The sequence below is a fragment of the Furipterus horrens genome, unplaced genomic scaffold (genome assembly GCF_987537825.1).
Source record: "Furipterus horrens unplaced genomic scaffold, mFurHor1.1.pri manual_scaffold_10, whole genome shotgun sequence".
Lineage (NCBI taxonomy): Eukaryota > Metazoa > Chordata > Mammalia > Chiroptera > Furipteridae > Furipterus > Furipterus horrens.
Genome location: NW_028327180.1, coordinates 25242759 through 25268185, shown reverse-complemented (window position 1 = coordinate 25268185; position 25427 = coordinate 25242759). Strand labels below are relative to the sequence as shown.

Sequence of the window (25427 nt, the reverse complement as noted above, 5' to 3'; positions counted from 1 at the left end):
TCTCAGCACACATTTTTAGAGAAGAGGAGCAGCTATGGGTTGTTAGGAGCCAGCAGCTGGGATATGGGTATGTTCGTCAAATAAAGAGGCTCTGGGAAAGTACAGCATAGGAAATATAACCGATAATATTACAATAATTATATGTGGTGCCAGGTGGGTAGTGGAAGTATCAGAGGGAACACTTTGTAAAGTATACGACTGTCTAACCACTGTGCTGTACACCTAAAACTAATACAAAATAACATTGGATATAAACTGTAGCAAAAAAAGTTTTAAATATTAGAAAAAAATTCTGGGGATCTTTGGATGGGAAAGTGGAACATTCTCTTAGATTCAGATTGCCTCACATTTGGTGGGTCACATAGATGCTAAATTTTTATTCTGTTTTTAAAAACAGGCATGTAAAATATTTCAGGGTAGTTGAGGAGGAAGGACTCGGTGGGAGGATGCGCTTACTCTCAGGCTTGTGTACATTGAGTGCACCAAACCAGGCGGTGAGACTCCTCCTCCTGGGCTCCGTTAATGCTGGCAATTCTACTCTTCTGAGGCAGCTTGCATCTGAAGACATCGGCCACCTCACCCCTGCACAGGGTTTTAACATCGAAAATGCACAATCACAAGGTTTTAAACTGAATGCATGAGACATCGGTGGACAGAGGAAAATCAGACCACACTGGAGGAATTACTTTGGAAACACTGATATTCTTACATATGTAATTGGCAGTGCAGACAGAAAAAGATGTGAAGAGATGGGTCAGAAACGAGCTGAATTATTGGAGGAAGGAAAGCTAAGTTGTGTTCCAGGGCCCATGCATCTTTGCTAATAAGCAGGATTTGCTCACGGCAGTCCCTGCCTCTGAAATTGCAAGAAGGGCTGAACCCGCACACCCTCCGTGACCGCGCCTGGCAGATCCAATCAGTCCTGCTCGGCTCTCACAGGGGTTGGTGTTTAGGATGGCAGTAACTCAGTCTGCAAAAATGTCACCGCACAGAAGAAATAAAATCTAGCCCCATGAAGGAGCTGAATTCTCTCCTGAAAAACACTAATTTGCTGCTTTCCCACCAAATGTTTTTCTGTCTGTGTACAACCACAGTGGTTTGAAGAGAGGCAACAACATAGTTTAAAAAGGATCCCTATTATAGAAGTAGATTTCACTGATCTCTAAGGTTCAGCAGCATTTTTCAAATAAAGAAATTATATTCTTTCCTAAAAAAGAGAAAAAGGTTGAAATCTTTTTTTTAAAGAGGATCTGGGCAAGGATCTGGATCTGGGTAAGGTGGTGCAGCACACATAACCCCCCTTCAGGACTGGGTTACTAAGAGTTGCTCCCTCTTCTACACTCAAGGAGTCACTTGCTTCAGAACCATCTTTTCACAGCTATGGCCTGTCACCATACGCAAGAAGGTACCACACACAGAGAAATCCCTGTAATCCTGCTACTACTGTTTTCTTAACATTCAAACCAACTGCTCCAATGTGCATCCAAAAAATAGATGTCTGTCCACTCTTCTTCTCAATACGGACAAAAAGGTAGCTCATGGTCCCTGGGGTCTCTGCTAAGACTTCAGGGAGGGGAAGAAACGTCCATCACTCTCTGTGCCAATGGAAGCAGCAGAAACAGCAACTCCAGATCGTGTGTGCATGTATCTGATTGACTGAGCCTAAATCACTGCTGGAATCTAATTGGAAGGAGCCTGGGAAATACAAGCTTATGATCCTTCGGCCACCTCGTTCTGGAAGGCACACCAAAGGGACAGAGCAATGAATGATGGTCAGTCAGCCTCAGTCCACCAAATCCATCTCTGTCCACTCTTGTTATTCAGAATCTATCTCCCAATACTTAAACTTCCAAATAAGAACGTCAGTACCAAAATCAGGCTGACACCTAAAATAATCCCAAAGAAACATTTTAATTTTGCCTTCATTCTCAAGTTGTAGTTTGGCTGTATAGAATTCTAGGTTGACAGTGATTTGCATTAGAACATTGAAACTATTATTTCACTCTTTTGTAGCATTGATTGCAGCCTCCAAGAAACCTGTTGTCAGTCTAATCCCTCCGCCTTTTTACCTTATCTGCCGTTTCTCTCTGGTGAGCTAAGTTTTTCTCTTCTTATTTGATATTCTGCAATTTTGCTGTGGTTTTTCTGGGGGTAATTTATTTTTCTCTTTCCTGAGAGGTCTCGGTGTGCTCCTTCAACCTGAGAGCTGCCTTCAATTCTAGGAAGTTCTGACCCATTATCTTTTTTTTTTTTCAGATTTAATGTGTTTTATTGATTAAAATATTACATTTGTGCCAATTTCCCTTCCCTCTGCTCCCCTCCACCCGGTGGCCCCCCTCCCTCCAGTTGTCCCCCCCTTTTAGATTATGTCCATTAGTTGTGCATACAGTTCCTCCCAACCTCTCTCCGTCTATTCCATTCCCTCCTACCATGATTCCCAATTCCTATATCATCTCCCTCCCTCTCCCCACTCCCCCTCCCTGTTGACCTCCCCCCAATATGCTTCCCGTACCCACAGTTCCTTTTCCACTCTCGTTGCCTGTTTAGTTTGCCTTTGTTTCATCTCCCTAGCTTCTGTTTTTTAAACCAGTCCCTTTAACATCTCATATAACAGTGGTTTGGATCTAATGAACTCTTTCAGTTTTATTTTGTCCTGGAAACACTTTCTCTGTCCTTCTATTCTGAATGACAATTTCACTGGATAGAGTATTCGTGGTTGTAGGTTTTGGATTTTCATTACTTTGAATATTTCTTGCCAGTCCCTTCTTGCCTGCAGGGTCTCCCTTGAGAAGTCAGCTGATAGTCTAATTGGGACCCCTTTGTACATAATTCTTTTCTTCTCTCTTGCTGCTTTTAAGATTCTCTCTTTATCTTTAATTTTTGACATTTTGATTATAATGTGTCTTGGAGTGGTTCTCCCTGGGTCCAGTCTCTTGGGAACTCTCCTTGCTTCCTGGACCTGCAAGTCTATTCCCCTCCCCAAGTCTGGGAAGTTCTCCTTTATTATATTTTCACTCAATTTTTCAAGTTCTAGTTCATCTTCCTCATTCTCTGGCAAACCAATGATTCTTATGTTGGGCCTTTTATAGCTGTCCCAGAGGTTTCTGATCCTCTCATTGTTGCTTCCCATTTCCTCTCGCTGCATTGGTTGACTGCTTGTTCCTTCTCCATATTCCAGTTTGTTGAAATGAACTCTGGATTTTTTTTCCTCACCATCTGTCTCGTATGTGGTTTTGTTCCTTTCGTTATGAATGTTTTTCGCTTCTTTCTTATCTTTTTCCTGCTCTTTTGTGAATTCTGTAAGCCACCTGCTAACAATGGCCCAGAACTGAGCCTCTGACAGGTTTCTTATCTGTTCATCTGTCAGGTTCTCTATCTGCTGCCTGGTGAGTTGTGTCACCGGGATCTCTATATTTGTCTGCCTCATTTTGACAGATGCGTTTTGTTTTCTTGGGCTGGCTATAGGGGGCAGTGCCTGTGTATGCGTCACAATTCAGCGACCGGCGCCTGTCCGCGACCTATTTCGCAGCCCTGTGGCGCTTTCTTTGGGGGCGGGGGTCCAAGATGGATTCACACAGTTATTCAGCTAGGAGACCGGGATCCGTCCTCCCGCCCCCCTGGGCCTCACTGTTCAAGGCGATGCGGTGGCTGCTTTCCCCAGCGCTGGGGTCGCGCACTGCCAGGGGCCTGATTGCAGCTGGGTTTTTTCGCCGCCCGGCCGCTGTCTCAGGTGCGACCGCAAACAGCACTGCCCTCTTTAACTCTTACCTGCCCAAATGGCACCGCTGGTTTATAACTTCATATGTTGGGCTTCCGTGTAGTTTTATTTTCTGGAATTTCTAGTTATCCTTTGTTTTGAAGTAGTTGTATTCCTCTCTAGTTGTAGAGGGAGACCTAGCGTGTCCGTCTAAGCCTCCATCTTGGCCGGAAGTCAAAGAGAGAATCCCATTATCTTTTTTAATACCGCTCTTTACCCTATTCTCTTATTCTTTTTCTTTTTTTTTCCTGGAATTTTATCAGCATAAGTTGATAGAGTTTTCAATTTATCCTCTATAAATCTTAGCATCTCTTTTATATTTTTCATCAAACTTTCAAATCACTATTTTTCAATTCAAAGATTACATTGTTTACTCTTTTAGTTGCACTTATTAAAAATGTAGTTTCCACAAGTTTTATTATTATGAAATTCTCTTCTTTGGTTAGTTTTTGAAGTTGCCTCTTTTCTGTATGTCTACAATATGCACACAAACTCCCCTCTTTATTGCATTCTCTGGCTCTTGTTCATGTCACTTGTTTCTGCTTGTTAGTCATTTTTAGCTACCTATGGGAGAGACGCTTATTTTCCAAGAGAATCCAATGTTTTCTGGGTTGTCGGATAATCCTACAGAGCAATTTTGAGTTTTCTTCTTTCAAGAGCCCTGTGGGTTTCACAAATCTAGCACCGACTTTGTGTGGCTTTTTGTCTTGGTGCCCGGAGTCAGAAGGGGCATCCAGCTCCAGCCTCTGCAGACACAGAGTCCTTGTCAGGCCCTCATGTCACATCTAATTCACTGACCTGAATTTATATTAATTTACCCAGTGATTCCACTTTCTTTAGTGCTCAAGTATATATTTAAGGGTTTGGGGAGAGTGGTTAGGGTTATATTTGTAATTTTTATATACTGAAACTCCAGAAGGATTTTCTATATCTGCTTAGTCTGTCAGAACAATCAAAAGTATGATGTCAATGTCATGTTTGCCTTCCATGTACATACCGCAGAGGGAGAAAACGGGCAGCGTCAGCATCCCTCTGGAACTGGACAAACAAGAATTGTTAGTAATAAGATTCTTTCTTCTGATAACTTAACTGGTCAGTTCCTAGATAGGAGATGGATGCTCCAAGGAGAAATAGGATAAAGGTTGCCCTTACACCTTACTTCCCCTGAATACACTCTTGGTTGTTACTGGAAAAATCTTATATTGGAAGAAGAATAAAATATCTGTGTGTCAAACACCTTTGCTAGGAGAATGCATATGTCTTACTATCTTGTGGTAAGAAAAATTATTTCTTTTCATTATATAACCAAGGTCTTTGATAAACAAAACATTAAGGAGAATAAGCCCAGTTGTTGACATTGCTAATAATGTGAAAATGCATTTGTCACATGGGGAATCCTTCCAGCATCTGGTCCTGCTTCAGCACTTCACCTTGTAGCCTCCTGTCCATGCTCCCCAGTCAACACAAAAGTGACCTCATGCCAAGGTGCTTCATCACAGAACCTTGTCTGCCCAGCCCCCAAATGACAGCAGATCAAGACAAAACAGGCAGCCTCTTTGTGTAACCAGTAAGGGAGCTCTTTGCAGGGGCTACTGGCCTGCCTCACACACTGCACTGTGCTTCTCCCTGGCATTGTCCCAGCTGGGCAGAGACTTCTCTGTGGTGCAGAAAACTAAGCACAGGGACCCAGAGGAGCTCTTCCTCCACATGACATCAAATGAGCATTTCTAGTTCTCCCTTTAAAAAGAGGGAAGAGTCAATAAGTTAGAACCTGCATGGACCCAAAAGTCCCTTTTACCAGTTAGTCATATACATGCAGCAAGTTACATATTAAGATTTTTCTCCTTCATTTTCTGTTCTGATTTGATTTCAATACTGTTATTTTCATCTGTACAAGTTAACTACTATTTGTTCTTCAATTTTCTAAAAATGCAATGTTAGGATCAAGTAAAACAGTAAGGGTAGAAGAGAGAACTGGAGATTACTATCCCAAAATTAGTTCCTTTGTTTTGATTTCAGTAAGTTACAGAACCAATGCAGGTGTGCTGACACTCCAGAAAAATGTGAGCAAATATATATGAGCTACTTTTCTATAATGTTAAGGAAACCAGCACTAATACGAATGCCTTGGCAAGGAAAATGCAACATTCTGTTGTTGTCGTCCCTTTTAATACCAACCATTACGTAAAAGGTGAAGTAATTTTTCAAAGGGACTACTTTGTCCTAATTGAGGGTTGAACATTTGGAATTTTTTACTAAAATAGTATCCTGTATTTTAAGATTAAGCTTTGGAATAACTCCTTTCTCTATTCTGAGGATAACACATTAGAACTTGAAAATGGGCCACTTGCGGGTGTTTTACAGTGAGAATATATCTTCTCTTTGAAAAATTCAATTTGAATATGTTTCAACCAAGGTATAACTCTGCTGATTGTTTTGGAGATTTTTCCCCTAAGAAGATTTAACTGTCCTATGACCCTACACTTGATTTTACCTTCTCAAAATGTGTGTATGTGATTGGCCAACACATTCTCAATAGATGCCCATCAGAGCTGAATCTCCTACCTGGTTATTGATTCAAGTTGGTTGATGAACTTCAAGAAAGCACTGGGTTGGGTCTGGCTATGCTTAGCACGTTGACTCTGAGATGATTCTAGACAGAGAAATAAAAGCTTTCCCAGCCAAACACTATTCTCAGTTCTGGGGTCAGTGTTGGCGTCTCCCACTGCATCTCACAGAGCCTCCCTGCCAGGGAGAGAGAGAGACAGAATAAGCAAGTAAATGAAGGAACACACACCTCAGACACAGGACTGTCAAACAGCTCTAAGATTAATGAAGAAGATCATACAGGTAATGTAATGGTGAAAAGATAGGTGGAAGCGAGGGGCTATTTAAATTGGATAATCCAGGAAAGTCTTTCTGAAGAGGTCCTATTGTGCTGGGGTCTGATAATCAAGAAGCCAGTGGTGAGAAACCCTGGGAAGAGTCCTCCAAGCAGAGAGAAGCACAAGCGCATGGGCCCTGGGGCAGAAACAAGCTTGGAATAGTGAGCAGGAGCACGGAGCCCGTGTGCACCAAGTACGTGAGCGAGGGAGAGAGCGGCTGCAGATGGAGTCTGGGCAGGTGAGCAGCGAACGCATGCAGGGCTTTGTACGTGTCGGTGAGCACTTTCGACGTGTTTTTATTTATCCGTTTATTTGTTTATTTCTACTGCTGTTCCATTACAGTTGTCCCAATTTCCCCTATTTCTCCCCTCCTCTCCCCCATCCCACAGTCACTGACTGAACTTGATTTTAAATGTCACAGGAAGTCACTTCGGGGTTTTAAGTAAAGATTTCCTTGATTGTATTTATATGATCCCAATACAAACTAGAATCAACTAGAATCTTTTCACTTGTTATCTTCTTCGTAGCATTTAGTATGATGTCTTTATTTTGGGGGGAGGTGTTGTTTTGTTTTTCTTACTTCCATCTGCCTTCTCCCTGTAAGCTCCAAGAGAGTAGGAAAGGGCCTGTTTTGTCTACCGCTGGATATCCAGAAGCTGAGAGTCTAGCACCTCCACTGTGGGTGCTCAGTATGTGCAGAGTAGGTAAATAAGTGACTGAATTACATGCTGATTTTCTATGCTTTTTAAGGTCACAGGATACTGAAACGACCCTCTCCGTGTAATGACTATTAGATAGTTGTCCCAGGTGAATCAAGAGACATTTTTATGTGCTTTTCAATATTTGAAATTGGTGTACTTGTTTCTGATAAGACACAGGGAACCCAAAGAATAGACAAAAATATTTCTAACACAGAAAGAAAATAAAGCTGTATCAGACACTCCCCAGGTAGGATTTTAATAGCTGTTGTTTTGTGTGGTAGGAGCTCTATAATGGTTTTGGTCCTAAGCTGCAGTTCAGTGGATTGAACAGACTAAAACTACATTAGCAAGGAAAAGAACTGAAAGGACTTTATGGCCACTTCCTTCAAGTGATTATGCCCTGAATAGAACCATTACAGCCTAAATTTCAAAACAATAAAACAATAGTTTCGTTCATGGAGAAACTCTTTCTGCTCTGTAGATATCTAGAATCATTCCAGCGAATCCAACCTGGGCTTGTCTTCCTAGAAAGAGAGCATAACAGTAACCATCTTCGCCCCCAGTGCCCAACCTCTCTCCTCCAGGGGCCACACGATCTACGTGTCTGTGTGTCTTTGTGTTTCCAAGTTGGGATGGAACATGCTTTTTTAGTACCTTATTTTTAAGTACCTCCAGCCACCAGCTCATGTTTGAATTTGCCAAGGGTGACCATTAAAAACTAATGGAAGAATATGCGCATAAGCATTTATCTTTTATGGTCCCAGGGAGGTAGGGAGAATTCTAATGATCAAAAATATATTTTATTTCTTAAATTTCTCTTAGAATCCCAGCTTTTCATTTGTCCACTAGAGTCAACATAAATTCAGTGGAAAAGGTAATGTACTTTTATATATTCACACATTCTCACTCAAATGTAATTAATCATAATCTTAGAGCCTTTCCTCACAATTTTCCTGGGACCGTCTCTGCTTCTAGAATAGAACAGAATTATGATGCCATAATTATTCAGGAGAGGAGATAAAAATAATATAAATGCAAACAAAAATTATCATCTAGAGATTGCTTTACAAAATCTTTGGATTATTTCATTATCTTCATGTTCCAAGGAAAACTTGAAACAATTTTGAAAAGGAATCTGTCCTTTGACATCTAATACATTTCTCCTTGATTCAACTTATCCTTTGGAAACTAGTATAAGGTTATTTATTAGTCATAAACAATTGTTCAGTCCTGCTATAGGCCAGAAACTGTGCTTGGGGCAGAGGATACAAAGATAGTTAAGACCAAGGCTTTACTCTCATATTATACCATCAATTGGGGAGACAGAGGGAAAATTAACAATTGTAGTAAAATTCATCTTCTCAAGAGCAAAAACTTTTGACATTTTAATGTAATTCCCCATCCCGAATGCCTAAAATACTATGAGGCATACAGTATATGCTCGATAAACATGTATTGAATGTTGGATAAATATGATAATTGGTATGAAGGAAATAACACCGACAGCTAGCTGCACCCAGAAGATGGCATTTGATTAAGATTTGAGGCATTAATAGGACAATGCCAGGTAGACAATCTACACATAGAGGGAGGTCATTCTTGGCAGAGAAGGGAATACCTGAAGGCACAGGAATGTGACAGCACCTGGTGAATGCAGAAATATAGGTAGGTTTGTAAAAATGAGCATTAAATTCAACAGAGAAAGTGCCAAGAGATGAAATTTGAAAATTCAGCAGAAGCCATATTGATAAGTGCCAAATGATTTCTAAATATATTTAAAATTGAATCTGCAAATGACAAAAAAAAAAAAAAACCACTGAGAAACTGATTGAATACTGTATTATGGTTTATATGTATTGCACATGGCAGTTAGGGAAGAGGGATGGGTGAGTGAAAGAGTGTCAGTACTTGAGTCCAGTAGACCAACTAGGAGCCACTGCAAGAGACCTTGTGAGGGACCCCAGGGCCTGCCCTAGAGAAGTGAGGGTGGGGGTGAAGTTGAGAGGAGGAATGTAGTATTTTTTAAGTGAGTCCAAAGGATTTGGAAATTTGGTCTGGAAGTGAAGAACAAGAGAAATCTAGGTTTTTCTCTCAGGAGACCTAGGCAAAAGCAGTAGCTGCAGAGGGACCCTTGGGCTCACCTGACTTCTGTTTATTATTATGAAGCAACATTACCCTGGCTGGTGTGGCTCAGTGGACTGAGCCCTGGTCTGGGAACAGAAAGGTCAATGGTTCAGTTCCTGGTCTGGGCTCATGCCCGGGTTTGGGCCAGGTCCCCGGTGGGGGGCTGAGGAAACCTATTGATGTATCTCTCACACATTGATGTTTCTCTCTCTTTCTCCCTTCCTTCCTCTTTCTCTAAAGGTAAATAAATAAAAATATATTTTTTAAAAGAGAGAACATAGATGCATGTGACTGGACTGGTCATAGTGTCACTAACAGGTCCCAACCCCAAACGATTTACATGAGCAGTTGAATCAAGAAAGTTAGGATAGTTCTTTTACCTAAATATGCATAAACTTTAATGATGCATACTATTGTCAGTGCCAGTCCTGTCTGAAAGTTAAAGATCTGTATGTTCTGGTAAATTTTACAAAATTACAAAACTTAGTCCAAAAAAAAGAATCCAAAAGACCTAAATTTTCACACACAAAAATCACAAGATCTGTATAGAGTGTGACAGGTGAAGCTTTGCAATTGCTGCTAATTTTCTAAACGTTCTGTCCTAATGTATCTTGAGACCATAACCCTGCCTAGGTCCAGAACATTGCACTGTTACAGGACAGAAGTTAGTTTCCTCATTTAGCATATAAGCACATCAGGGCTGTCTGAAGCATCCCTGAGGAGACCCCTGTGAAGACCCGCTGCGTCTCTATGACCTCCATTCTGAATTAGTTTGCAAACTTCGGACTTTGTATTCCATAGTGAATAATTTGCTTCATTGGTGGCAGAATTCTAAACTGAAGCTATACTACATGCTTGAGCTGAAATAGCTAACTGTTTAGCATCATATTTATATACTGTGTATTTCTCCTGAAAGAAGACTACAACCCTTTTACAGGAAAAGCTGAAAGTCTAACATCTTCAATAAAGTTTTAAAATGACTACAACAGTGTGGTGATTGCAGTGGAGGTTATAAGGGCGTTAAATGCAATGGGGAAAAAATACAATAAAAAAAATAAAGTGACTACAACTTTTAGCAATGATCCGTGCTGCAGATTTTAAGTCATCTGCAATATTGTAAATTACTTATCTTTGGATAAAGCCAGTTAAAGTGAAAGTATTTTGCCCAGTTACAAGTACAGCTTATTTTAATTACCAGTAATTTAGAAGCTTGAGATTTTTAAATCCTAAAATTTTAATTTTGTCCAGGACATTTTTAACACCTATATGACATTTTATTTTTAATTACAATAGTTAGAATGTACATACTCTCATAAACAAATAAGGATTTGTTTTTTTGAGCTACCAACCTTTTCCTTGGATAGCTAAGCTGCTTTTACTAACCTGCAAACCCTAGAATATTCAGTACATGTAAAAAGAAGAAAATTAAAATATAAATCTAAGAAAAATAAATTATTGTCTTTATTTGTTTTGTGGGTGTGTTCTCTAGCCAGTGCAAAATCAGTAACACAGTAGATAATTTCCTGAGCAAAGGCAATGCCAAATGACTTTCCTAAATTGCCTGTCCTACAAAAAGTAATTTCTGTTCAAATTTAAATAACTTACTGTTGGGATTCACGCTTATTTGGTCACATGTGAGCAAACTTATCCGGAAAACAAAGTAGAATTTTAACTAAGGCAAGGTACCAGTTGCAGCTGTGGATTAAACTATCCACAGTGGTCTGAGAAAGAAAACACAAACAAGTATTATATCAGCGAACCCTACCTTTCAGATACTATAAAATTGTAAGGCCAGAAAATTTTTGTATTTATAAGAAATATTTTCAAAGTGAGTGGGAGCTCTACCATGCAAGAAACATTATGTTAAGATTCAAATTGCCCTCCGGTGGAAGGGCAGTCTGTTTAGAACTTTGTACCTTAATATTTGCTAGCTGAACTCAGTCCGTGTGCTGGATAAACCAAACACGCTGCTAGCCGATTGAATTCTCTCTTCCAGATACGCCACAGAATGCCTGCCACATCCACACACTCCCTCAGCTCAGTACATGGGAGAGACTCACAACTGACTGGAGCAGTGTTGAATGTCTGATGTATAGAAAGTTCATCTATAGGATGGTCAATAGCCTATGCCATGATCTGATCATAGAGGTATGCCAAGAGCTCAACAGACCTTGTAAATATTTTCTGTCTTTTTGGATGTGTACTATGAGCCAAAGGAAAAGGCAACAGCTGGTAGGTTTAAAGCATTCAGATGATGCTCATCTATTAGATAAAATAAGACAAAGCACCTGATTAACCATGTAAGAAAGGTGCCTCTGTACTCCATAGCAAAGGAATCATCACTTACCACTGAAAAACTTTTATCCTCTATTTATTATCATCTGTAATAAGAAACTTGGTAATTTGGTATATATATTAAAGAAACACAGGGTGAAGCAGGAGTAGGCTTACAGTTGTTTGTATGGAAAATAATAGAATAAACTGTGTTTCATGTACTCACAATTGTAAAGCTGCTTTTGTCCCACCGTGTATATGCATAATGCATACATATTATAGAATAATAGTATAATATTGTGAACACCTATAAAACTATCACCCAACCAAATAAAAATGTTGTTTGTGTCTATGACGATTTCTTCCTCATCTCATTTTCCTGCTTCCTGTCCAGATCAGCACTAATCAATATCCTGAGTTTGTGTTTATCATTCTGTGAGCTTTTAAAACTCCCAAATATATGTATGCATTCAACATTAAGCATATGCAGTTCATCTAGGTGGTCATGTATTATTTTACTTTATTTTCACAATTATAAGCTTTATCATGTTCATCTTCCACAATTTATTAATCAATTCTGTTAAGAAAGCTTTTTTATAATAGGGGAAAAAAACGCCATGATCTGTACTGCCACATCCATGCACTTTCTTCTAATCACTCCTGTAATGTAGATACAAAATTCTCTCCATGGCACACGTGGGGGTGACTTGCTGAGTTGTACTGTGTGCAAATGTTCTGCCTTTCAAGGTAACACGTGATGGTTTTCTAATGTGATGGTGTGAAGCTTCTTTTCAGTGGAGTTTGTGAAATACATGAAGAGTGAGTGAATGGTAGTACAGGTGCACTGGAAGTAGAAAATCAGACAGAAGACGTGTGGTAATAAAGGACACAGGCCAAGGTCCGTGTAAGCCAAGCCCTGTCGTGGAGAAGAGTGCTGTTTCTGGTAGAGGCAAGGATAATATCGGAGATCTAGAGCTTTTGCTAGGTATTGTAATATTCCAATTTCCATGAGCTGGCTGGGTGGCACTGGGTAATATCTGCAGTGAAGTGTTGAACAGAAATGGTGATATTGAGCCTTGTTCTCCCCTTCTTAGTGTAGAGGGAAAGCTTTTATCATTTACCATACAGCGTGTTCTTCTTTGTAAATTAAAGAAGTCCCTAGTGAACCCTAGTTTCCTAAGGGATTTATTTTTTGTCAGAAATAGGTATTGGCCCTGGCTGGTGTGACTCAATGCCAGCCTGTGAGCCAGGAGGTCACCAGTTAGATTCCTGGTCAGGGAATATACCTGGCTTGCAGGCCGGGTTTATAGCAAATGCTTTTTTTTTTCTGCACCTATCAAGATTACTGTATTTTTTTCTCTTTTTGCTATTGATATGGTGAATTATTTTTTATGTTAAAGTAACATTGCTTTCCTTCCCAGAATAAACCTGAATTTGTTGGGTTATTTTCTTGAGGATTTCTGTACTATGCCTATGAGATAAATTGGACTTTAAATTTTCTTTTTTGAAATATCCTGAGTAGGGCTTGATGTCAGTGTTACACTGGCCATAAAATTAATTAGGTTTTCTTCTCTATTCTTGGGAAGATTTTAGTTAAGATGTTAATGAGTCATAGTTCAATGTCTGGAAAATATTACTAATGAGTCTTTCTGGGCCTGGAATTTTCTTTGTGAGAAGTTTTTGTTGTTTCTGTTTTATTATAATTTAAATGTCTTCAACAGAAAATAGACTATTTAGATTTCCTATTTTTTCTTACACAGTTTACATATCTCACTTAAGTTTTCTAATTTATTGGCATAAATTCATTCATATCTTTTTAAAATACCTGTGGGACTTTGATGTTGATGATTTTTATCTTCTCCAGTCTTCTCCTTGATCAGTATTCTACAAAAATAAAGAGAGGCATTTCAAATGCCTCTCTTTATTTTTAGCAACAATTTTTGCCTTAAAGTCTACATTGTTATTAGTGATACTGATTTTCTCTGGTATATGTTTGTTTAGAGTTTCACTAATTTCTGTTCTTAATATATTTCCTTTCTTCTACATTCTTTGAGTTTAATTTGCTGTATTTTCCCCCTAACTTTTGCAATGGCTGCCTACATAATACAATTTTAGACTTTTTTTCTTCTAATATATGTATTTAATATTATAAATTTTCCTCTGACCATTGCCTTGGCTGAATTTCAAGTTTTGGGGACACATTTTTTCTATCCTTTATTTTTAAATATTTTTTATTTTTATTGTGTTTCCACCTTTGACACATGGGTTATTTAGAGATGTTATTATTTCTTTTCCTTCTCTACCCAGAGAGAAGTTCATGTGACATTGTTCGGGGTTTCCTTCATAACTTCAAAGGTAACTCACAATTTCCGAAGCCCTTGATGTCCTGCAATAGAAGGAAAAGGATGTCCTCTAATTCCCTACAGCAAAAACCCACTTAAGTGGCGGGTCAAATAGAACACTACATTTACAAAAGGCAAAGTGCTAGCATCTAACTCAAAAATCCAAAGAGAACCCAGGAGCAACTTCTGCTGGCAGCTTGTGCCATATTGCTCTTGAACACCTGGCTGATGTCAGCATCATACCCTCCAGGAACACTAACCAGCGAGCAGTGTGAAGTTTGCTGCTACCAGGGGAGCCGCTGCCATTGCTGGTCACTTCACTCCTGGGACCTCTATTAACCAGATCCTCGCAGCCCGCTAGGAACTGCGACTTCCGTGGCTATTGATCCCAGGGCTGACCACCAGCCTCTCACAGAGGCGTCTTGCCTTAACCTGCCTACCATTGCTCTGCGGAACACGGCCTCTCCCCGGCGCTATGTGGACAAGGCCACGCCTTGGAACAACATGGGAGCTCGCTCAGTGGGGCTGAGATGTGGATGCGCCCAGAAGTTCCACTCCCGCCCGCCACGATCTCGCCTGAACGCCCACAGGAACTAACGCCTCCTCTCTACTTCTAGAGATCCTAGAGAAACTGAAGAGGAAGGATAGGCCACTGCTGAAAAGCGGTGACCTAGGAGAAATTTTCTCCAGTTCACGGATCTACTGCTTTTCAACCTGAGGTCTCAGACCGTTCTGCAGGTACACAGGTGCCCTGGCGCCTGGTCAGCTGTTCCCTTCCGGCGGCTGAAGACCGGTCCGCAGCTAACAGGTAGGAAGAGCCACTGAGTGGTCTTAAGCTGTTGTTCTTAAACAGAAAATAGAATTAAGTGTGATGGGGAAAAACAGTTTCTAAAAGAAAAAAAAAAGTAATGCATTACTTATTTTCGAATTATTTAGGGATTTCTCATTATATTTTTGTTTCTATTTCTAACTTAATTCCACTGTGATCAGAGAATGCTTTAACACTTGAAAAAGTTGTGACTTCCTTTACAGTCCATATATATGTGATTATTTTAAGTGTTCCATGTGAACTTGAATAGAGCATGTATAATACAGGTGGTGAGTGCTGTGTTCTAGCAGTGTGCTTCACGCACACGTAGCAAAGGTAATCAGCTGTCCTAGATTTCTATATGGCTACTGGTTATTTTGGCTGTTGGATCAGTTACTGAGGTAGGTCAGTTTTGTTTTACATGTTTGGAGACCTTGCATACAAATTTAGGAGTGTTATACATCCTGGTGATTGTGCCTTTCTCCATATGAAATGCCCTCTTTATTTTCAGCGATAATTTCTGACTTCAACTCTACATTGTCTGTTGTTAGTACAGTTGTGCAAGCTCTCCTTTTGTTGGTGTTTACATAGAATAATTTTCTATTCTTTTGCTTTCAACCTTTCTGGGCCTTATAGTTAAAATATATTACTTGTTTGTTTCTTTTAAATACAATCTGACAATCCAGGTTCTAGTGTGTTTTCCCTAGAAGAGAGAAAAAATTTTAACTGGAACATTTTGTCCATGTATAGTTAATGTATACTGAAATATTTGAGATTCTGTCTCTTCTTTCTCCCTATCTTGCCTTGTTCTATTGACTAAATCTGGCCAGCTAGAGGCCACTTCTAGCCACACACAGTTGTTTACATATTGTTTGTTTATGGATGCTATCGCACTGCAATATCAGAGCTGAACTAATACCTGTTAAGTAATGAGCTGTTTAACCATAGAGTGGTATTCTAATACTTGAGAAGTAGTTTTCTAAAAATCTGTTGATATATAAAATCTTAGGGAAGGAATAAGATATTTTAGTACATACATACAAGAGACTTCTTTCTATTCAGAACTCCTAAAATCAATGCATTAGAAAAAGAAGATAAGGAAATCAACCCCCCCCCCAAAAAAAATGAACAAAATATTTGGACTTAATTTTCATGAATAAGGATACCCAAATGACCAATAAGCATATAAAATATGTACTCAAATTTATTAGAAATCCAAAAAATACACATTGAAACCACAGTTTAGTAAAGCTCACCTACTAGAATGTCTACCCCTCCTGTCACCTACTAGAATTTTTTGAGGCAGAAATAACAATTATTAGTAAGGATACAGAGCAACCAGAATTCTTAACACTGTTGGTAGGAATGTAAAATGATACAGTCACTTTGAGAACTCTGGTGGTGTTTACTGAAACTGAACACATACCTACCTTATGACCTAGCAATTCTAAGTATACCCAACAGAACTTCATGTACATTTTCACCAAAACACATAGAAAAGAATGTTCTCAATGTTGCTGTTTATTATTGTACAAAACTAAAAACTTCTTAAGTGACCATCAACAGCAGAATGAATCAATAAACTCTGCTCTTTTTCCATAGTGGACTGTAAACACAATAAAAAGAAGCAAACTACAGCTGCCCACAGGAATGAATATTTAAAGTATGATACTGAATGAAAGAAGCTGTATACAAAAGAGTGCATATCAGGCGATTCCGTTTGTATAAAGTTCAAAACCAGGCAAAACTAATTGATGTTGCAAGAAGTCAGGAAAGTGATTTCCTCCTGGAGGGGGAGAGCGATTAGAGGGGTTTGGAGGAAGACTCTGGGTACCAGTCATGTCATGTTTCTTGATCTTGGTACCGGTTCCAAGTACAGTTAGTTTCTGAAAAGCCATCCATCTGTACACTTATGGTTAATGTACTTTTCTCTATTATGGTATTCTTCAGTACATTTTAAAAACTTTATGGAGTTTAATTTGATTAAGAGTACACATCTAGATTTAGTAATTAAGAAGTAGGTGATTATTTAGACAGAAGTTTAAAATGTGTTTTTACTATGCATCTAATTTTATTTTTCTCTGAGGCAAGCTAACATATTCAGTATGTAGAGTACAGAGTAGTTATCAGTGCAAATGCTTATGCCTGACAGAGTCCCCCATTATCTGTTACCCTTCTTTTACTGTATTATTATACTGTAAATATTTTATTATAAGTAAAAAAACAATATGCTCAAGATGGAAAGAATAAAACTTTTTATTGCATCTCCTTTATAAGAAACCAGATGTCAGGCAGAGTAAATTAAATACAATTAAAACAAAATTTATGGATGGGAAAATCTTAATTCCACTGTGACTCCTGAATGCATATTTGGATGCCTCCCATTCTAAAATATGAATCTTTAGATTAAAATTACTTGTACACATTTAGGATTAACAAATGACATAAACTATACTCAGAAATATTTTTAAATTAAGGGGAATTGTGTGAGAGTATATTCCTTAGTTCATAATGCATAGGAAAAAATGAGTGTTTCCTCTTTGAAGTAATTATGAAGTAATCTTTTGATCATCAGAAAACTGAAGTGCAAATAATCCAGATTCTCTTTCTTATGCCATACAAAAGTCCATATCTTTAATGAATGAAATTAGTTGGACAGTAAACAGTGAAAGAAATTATTGGACAAAGCTATTAATTATAGAAAAATTCCTATGGCTGGAATGTTAAAGAATTTATATAAAGTTTACTAAAGTTTACTTTATAATATTATTTGATACATAAATTATAACCTAACAAGGAAACATGCACTTTTATCATCTTTTCCTCCATACTTTCTTAGAGTCTGTGTTGCAAAGAGTTCTGTGTAGACTCTTCGTATCAGTCCCCTCCTGTCACCCCAAAACTCTGGTAACTATTAATCTGCTCTCCTTCACTACAATGGTGCCTTTTCCAAAACGTCATAAAAATGAAATCATACAGTATGTAGTCTTATGTCGTCTGGCTTCTTTCACTTAGCATAATATTTTTGAGATTGATTCAAGTTGTTAAATGCCATCCATAGTTTGTTTCTTGTATCGCTGAGTAATATTCCATTATATAGAGTCATTACATTTGTTTATCCAGTCACCAGTAGATAGACATTTGGATATTTTTTAGTTTGAAGCTATTAAGAATACTATGTATAAAACCACTATGAAAATTTGCACTGAAGTGTTTGTATGGTCAAATATTTTCATATCACTTAAGTAAATGCAAGGAGTAAACTTATTGGGTCATATGGTAAATGCATCTTTAACTTTATTAGAAACTGCCAAAATATGTTGCAAAGTGGCTCTACTATTTTGCATTACTATCAGCAATGTATGAGTGCTCTCCTTTATTCACATAGTACTTGATAACATTTGCAATTGTTAAGCTTTTCAAATTTTGCTATTTTAATGAGTATGTGGAATTATCTCATTGTGGTTTAAATTTGCATGGCTAACAATATTTTTATGTGCTAATTTTTCATTTGGTCAAGTATTTGTTCAAATCTGTCTCTGATTTTTTTAACTGGGTTGGGGTTTTTTTTTGACTTATTATTGAGTTGTAGAAGTTGTTTATATATTCCAGACGTAAGTCCTTTATCAGATATATGTTTTGCAAATTCTCTTTTCAGCCTGTTGTTTGACTTTTAATTTATTAACCAAGTTTTTTCCTCTGGTATCAGGCCCATTAATTCATTGACTGATTGGTTCATTCATTCTTTCCTTTGTTCATGTGGCAAATGCATGTTGGGTGATGGGGGACTCAAATGTTGGGAAACTGTTAGTTTCGGGTAACAGCTAATAGGCTTAGTAATCAATGTAGGTATTCCCTGGCTGGTTTGGCTCAGTGGATTGAGCATCGGCCTGCGAGCTAAGTGTCGCTGGTTCGATCTTCCAGTCAGGGCACATCAGAGAAGGAAAACTCTGACTCCAAAAAACCTCCGCTGCCTTGCGGCATACCTCTTCAGGGGAAAGGCTAAGGGAGTAAACCCCGGCAGAAAATCCGGAGCCGGAGTCCCTAAGGCGGTTTGACGTTGTAGTCAACACCGGCAACTCCTGCGGCGCACCTGAAGCCAAGCTGTATTGACTCCGTCTTTCCCTTGGACCCTTCAGCTGCGAAGAGAGGGGGGGGTCTGCTGCATGGGCAACAGCAGACCCTCCATATCACCCTGCCCAGGCTCTGTAGCTTCAACTTCACTGGAGAGGACACTCCAGCGTCATCGCAAGATGTCGATTCAACACGGGAGGAGACGGATACCGTGTCACTCACTCCCGAGTCGGACTGCACAGCCATTCTCGGCGGTGCAGATAGACTCTTAAGAAGCTACACCATCGTCTCTCGAGACAGACGGCTGCCGACGACGACGACGATTAAAAAAAATTTTTTAAATAAACCTTTCTCCCTTTCCATGGGAAAATCACCTTGGGTTAACCATATAACACTGTTAATCTGAAAATGTGAAATGCTAGCTATGTTACTAGTCAACATTTTGACAAAAATAATGCCTGGGAGGACCGGGATAAATCATAAATATCCAGTGGGAAGCTTGAGGCTTCCTTGAGGGCATTGCTCTTGCAGTGTGTATACTTTTTTCTGTGGCTTTCTTGTGGGATAAATACAACAAATATTATGGGTCATGGACCTTCAAAGCAAGGGTGGTACCTGTGCCTATCAATGGGGTCTCCTCCCATAAACTTGCGCTGCCCCTAGGAGGGGCGGAGAAAAGGTTCCCGGATGGCTGCAGAAACTCCTGCGGATGGCACACTTGATGCTGTCTGCTCACAGTCTCCCACATATGTCTGCCAAACCTGAATGAATCTGGGGGCGCACTGGCTTATTGGGTTCCACGGGCATCTGTGGCTGGTTGAACCCAAGACCACTGCTGCCAGTCAAGCAGAGTGAGTGATGAAGCCTCCAAACACATTGCTTGTGAAAAGACAAGTGCCTAAAATAAAGACCCTGCTTTGGTCTTGGTTATCTTCCATCCTAGAAAAAGGAGACAGACCACAAGTAGGGTTAAAATCTTGTCAGGCGGTAAATGCTCTGTTGAAAATCAAGCAGCATATTTGTGGGAGATAAAGGACAGTGAGAAGAAGGTGACATTTTATATAGTGTTCAGGGAGGGCTCTGTGACAAACTAGTCTTTGAGCAGAGATTTCAAAGATGTGAGGCAGTGATCCATGTAGTTATATCTGGGAGAACTTTCCAGGCAGAGGAAATAGCAAGGGCAAAAGTCCTTAACAGAAACTTGCTTAACATGTTCAGGAAACACCTGGTGCAGAGACACAAAGAGATGGAGCAATGAGACCAGAATGCTGTTGGAGGGCAGATCTTACAGCGCCTTGTAAGTCACCTGAGATGAATGGGAAGCATTAATGGAGGCTTTACACAGCGGGTATGACTGGGGCCACTGGATGAAGAAACTGGGCTACCCAAGGTAGAAGTAGAGAAACCAGTTAAGTTATTGCAATACTTCACATGGGGGACACAGCTGGAATGCTGCATTGCAAGTAGTCAAAAGTGGTCAGATTCAAGATATGTTTCCAAGGCTTGGTTTTGTTTCTGAATTGACTTTGACATGAGAAGAAAGAAAATGGAGTCAAAGTCAATTGTGAGGCTGTAATGTAAGCATCCAGGTGGATAGGCTGGCATGACTTTAAATGGAAAAAAAATTGAAAGAGTTCTTTGGGGTTAAATTAAGAGACCCTTTTAGATATGTTCGTTTTAAAGTGTTCGTTATACATCTAAGTAGAGATGTTGTGCTGGGTATGGATAGTATTTGGAGCCAAGGACTGGGCCCAGATACTTAGTAGTAGCTTGATCTGAGTATAAAAAAAAATTTTAATGAATTTAAAAATTTTTAGGTTTTAAGTTTTCTGAAAAGTTTCATGGTGTGCAGTAAAGTATATGGCATAAGGGGTTCTATTACAAAAATGCGTGGAGAACATAAACAGTCTTCACTTTGCATGTGTGCTTTTTGTTAATAAACAAAAGACAACTTCAGATATGCAGGGCTTCAAGGTGGACATATATCTTGGAAACTATTTTTTCTCAATTTGCCTCAAAGGAAAAAAGTAGCCCTCATTCTAGAATGACAGGATGTAGTCCACATAAAAATGGACTGCTAATTCAACACAAAACATATTACCCAACTCAATTTTTATTGTCTCCACCACCTGTTGTTATAAAACAGATAATGAGGTGTGCATAAGTGTCACATATGTGGGGTCACCGTGACCAATGATTGTATTTACATTCTTTATGAAAACAATCAAAGGGAAATACACTTATAGCCAAAATATTTGGATTCAAGCATAAAAAGGTGAGACTTCCCAGCTACACAAAGAGCTTCCAGAGTTTGCCTGAGGAGTGGGGAACTGAGGGTCTAGAAATAGCTGAGTCTTGTGTTTAACTGTATTCCCTCTGTACTCATTGTGCACATATTCCCTGCTGTTTGATAAAATATAAATCAGTTTCAAACAACTAAATTATAAACAAGCGTAATATCTTAATGGGGCTGAAAATACTGAGAGGTATAAGCTGTATTATGTTAACCAGAAACTGAGTTCATTTTCACATTTCTTTAGTCCAACATGGTCTGTGAAATTTCGATAAAAAAATTGGCAAAAGTAAATTTGGCTTACTTTGTAGTTGTTATCTATTTTCTGAATTAAAAAAAATATGCAAGGAATGTGTTGCTCTAACAAGGATGCATTTCGCTATAATTATAGTCCCTTATCTTGCTTGGCTAAGCAAGAATGAAAAAGAAACCACTCTGCCTATATGAAGATTAACTAAGTGCATAGACTAATAGGAAGGTATAATGGATATTAATAGAAAAGCTGAATATGAAAAACTATGCTCCATTTAGTTAAATATGCTATGAAATAATAAGTGATTACAAAATAGAGAAATGGACTTTGTAGGCATCTTTGGTGATGTGTATTTCAAAAATCATCACTTGCTCTTTTCCCATTTAGTTTTTAAGTGAAATGAATTAACATTGGAAATCCTCAAACTTTGAACACCAACTGGTATTAAGACACCAAGTGTCCAGAGATGCCCGTCATGAAACCAGATGCTGTGTGAGTCACTGAGCCCTAAAACTCGGTACTCCCAGCAGCCACTTATCACCAGGTGGAGGGTGCATACATACACATGGGGCTCAAACAGATGCTGAAGTCACAAGTAGGTGGTATGAGGAATACCCCAATTCCTATGGCAAAATCCTTCTCACCAAGGCCCCAGCATGCTCTGGACATGGTCCCAACGACAGAGAAAGTAGCAAAAAAGTTCATTAATGAACGACTGGAAACATGATTTACAGCAGGAACCAACCATTCATTGTACAGAGCAGTCTTTCCCAAAGCACACTCCATGGAGCCCCATCTTCGTGGCTGCTGGTAGCTATTACATGTGTACATACAGAGACAAGTTCAGGAGTCAGTTAAGTTTGAGAAATTCTGAATTCAACAAACTGAAGTTTATTTGGGGGTCCTTGAATCCTCATACACAGTTCTCGCTCACCTCTGAAATTTCTATTCTAGGTTTGGTTATGTCACCAACTAGTCATCCCAGGATGGTGTTTGCCACCTCTTTTCTACCTAATCATCATGTGGCTGGTGGGACACCTTAGTTATTTCTACCTTTTTCACAATTGACACTAAAGAATAATAAACATAACTCTACCAAGGGTATGTGCTCCCCTACCCCAGGTAAAGACACATTTATATCCCAAGCACTTCCCTTAATCCCAAGGGGCTATTTCTCAAGCAGGAACCATGGGAAGATCAGATACCCAGAATTTGTGCTTTCATTGATAAGAGCTACCATATCCAATACAATAGACACTTTTTATATGTGGCTATTAAAAAATTCAAATATTGCTCATTGCTCATACTACCCACCTTTCAAGTGTCCAGTAGCCACAGTGTGGTCAGTAGCTACTGCACTGGACAGTGCAGATAGAGTCAATTTCCATCATCAAAGGAAGTTCTGCATACTACCACTGGACGAGTGTTACACTTCATGCACACACATGTACAGACAGACACCTTCCCTCTGGTGGAAGCTCACTAAATCTCAGGAGCCTGCAGAGATGCACAAGAAAATCTTGGCTTTGCAGCATCCACACCTCTCATCTGCCTCAGTTAGGTGACTGCCAGCACCAAGCAAGCAGGTAAAAGAAAATATCCACCAGCGCTGTTTCCAGACGCTCTTGCCTCCCAAAACAAAACAAACTATTGTAAGTCACAAGAAAGACATGTGCACACACACACACACACGCACACACTCACTTCCTTTTCTCCAAATAGGACAGACTGATTTACCAAAAGACTCATGATGATTAAACTATCCAGTTTTCTGGATCTTCATTGTCAAATCATTTTTGGCTCCCCCAAAATGGCTTTATTTCCCTTGGTTCCAACCTTAGTTTATATACTTTCATGATGAGAAGGGAGGTGAACCTTTGGAGAACTGACCCACAGTGATTCTACCTCATGATAATAGGGATCAACTGGACAGACCTCACACCACCAGGACTCACTGTCTCTGATTTACCTCTTTGTCGATGAGCTACATATTATTTGCCAATTAAGCTCACTTGAAAACTTTATGGTCTTACATGCTTTGTACTGTTTCTGTGTCTTTTTACTGACCCTCTTGGTCGAGGTGACCACTCTCTAGAAACCACATGCCGTTGGCTTTATTCCTAAGGAAAGCCTGGGGCCTCATACCCAGAATATGGCACATAGCTCTGTATTAACTAAAGAAGAAAATGTTCTGAAAGAGAAGTGGAGGAGGCATCTCTTGTGCAAGCAGAGAAAAAAAAAAAAAAAAAAAAAGAGCTCATCATTAAATAGATCCTAAAATAAAACATTCACATTTCTTAATGCTAAACGCAATGAGTTGTTTATTATTTGGTCAGCTTAGTTGACTATCACTCAGCTCTGCACCTACCTATGGCTCTGTGGAAAGTATAGAGAGGCTTTTCTGTAAAGCAATGAAACTAAGTTTTTATCAAACCTGCTGAACTACCAGCTTTAAATAAAGTGTTCTCTTTTAATAATCACCCAGGAAAGTTGTATGCAAATGACACATGGGTTTCTGTTTTTCTCTTTTTCTCTTCTCTGGTGTGTCAGATACTCTCCTGGGAACTGCTGGAGGTGGCCCCAAGTGGAAGGGTAGTGAGCCTCTTGGAATAATTGGAGGCTGATGCCAAACACAGTAAATCATTTCTGAGGCATAGAAGGTAGACCCCTTCAGAATGGGAGGGGATATATTCAAAAATGAAAGGCTTGAGGAAAGTACCTTTTAAAATCGTATTTAATAGTTCCATTATACAGTGAAAGGAATTTATCTAAACATTTTTTGTTTTAAGTGTTTATGAGAATAGGCTGCTTGTCTCTTAATGATCCCTGTGGGAGTAGGGAAGGGGGCTTGTTGTTGGATTCCTGAGAGGCAGATGCGTAAGTCAGTCCTGAGCGTGTGGGTCCTGATGGTGTGCCAGATAAAGAACGGAGTCCTGAGAAGTGACAATAGAATGTATTGATATAACCATGTCAGGATGGGCAGGCAGGCAGCACTCACACAGCTGAATCTTCATCTACCACAACAGGGAGTCGAACAGAACATGTAAAACTGATCAATGAAAATGACTGTAGGCACACATCATTGAGACGTATGGAAGTAAACACCAGAAAAAAACAGCTAAAGGAATTAAAAATGGTTGTCCTTCGGCACCTGGGATGAAGAACAGAGCAGGGTAGGCCAAGAGGCATCTATGTTTTCAATATAAACCTTTATTATAAAAAACAAATATGCATTCCTTTTTAAAATGTTTACACTTAAGGAAACAATACAGTACATTCTTTTAAAAAGTCCAGAACTGGTGTTTTATTTCATAATAATGAAGTACATTTTAAGTGAATCAGTGTACTTTCATCCCTTTTTATAAATATAGAAATTTTATATATTTTTTTACATAACTCCTCACTACCCAATATGAAATCACAGGCCTTCATAACTCAGTCAAGCATAGGGGGCCAGCTGCTGGGGGCTCTGGTCAGGGCTGACTTAGCATCTGCCTCTCAGGACACCCACCCAGTTCGGTCCATGTTTTCTCTCTGCCTCCTTGTCTAGGCCTACGCAGCTGTCATTCCTGGCTGGGACTTCATTTCATTATCTCCGCAGCTATAAACCAGTGCTCTGATATGACTGAACACTAGATCACCTGGTGGGGGGCGGGGGATGTTTTTAAATATGCATACCCAGACCCCACTCCAGATCAATTACATTCAAATAATTGGGTGAAGGGCCTAAGCATTAGCATTTTAAATTTCCCAGATGATTCTGGTGGGCCACTAGGTTCACCAACATTGCTGTAGATATGTGTCTCTGTTGTGGCTTTGTTGTCTGGAATTTGGTTTGGGTGATAAAGTCATGATACAAAGTCAGAGAGATCCTGGAAGAATATTTCTATCTCTGCCTGGCCCTTCCCTGAGTCAG

The 25427-nt window shown here is 39.4% G+C and overlaps 2 pseudogenes; both read left to right on the top strand.

Annotated features, from left to right (window-relative positions):
- The first annotated feature begins 446 nt into the window (after window positions 1-446).
- LOC149999386 (ADP-ribosylation factor-like protein 3 pseudogene) lies at window positions 447-1001 on the top strand (annotated as a pseudogene).
- Window positions 1002-6865: 5864 nt separating this feature from the next.
- LOC149999385 (small ribosomal subunit protein uS2B pseudogene) lies at window positions 6866-14895 on the top strand (annotated as a pseudogene).
- The last annotated feature ends 10532 nt before the right edge of the window (window positions 14896-25427 follow it).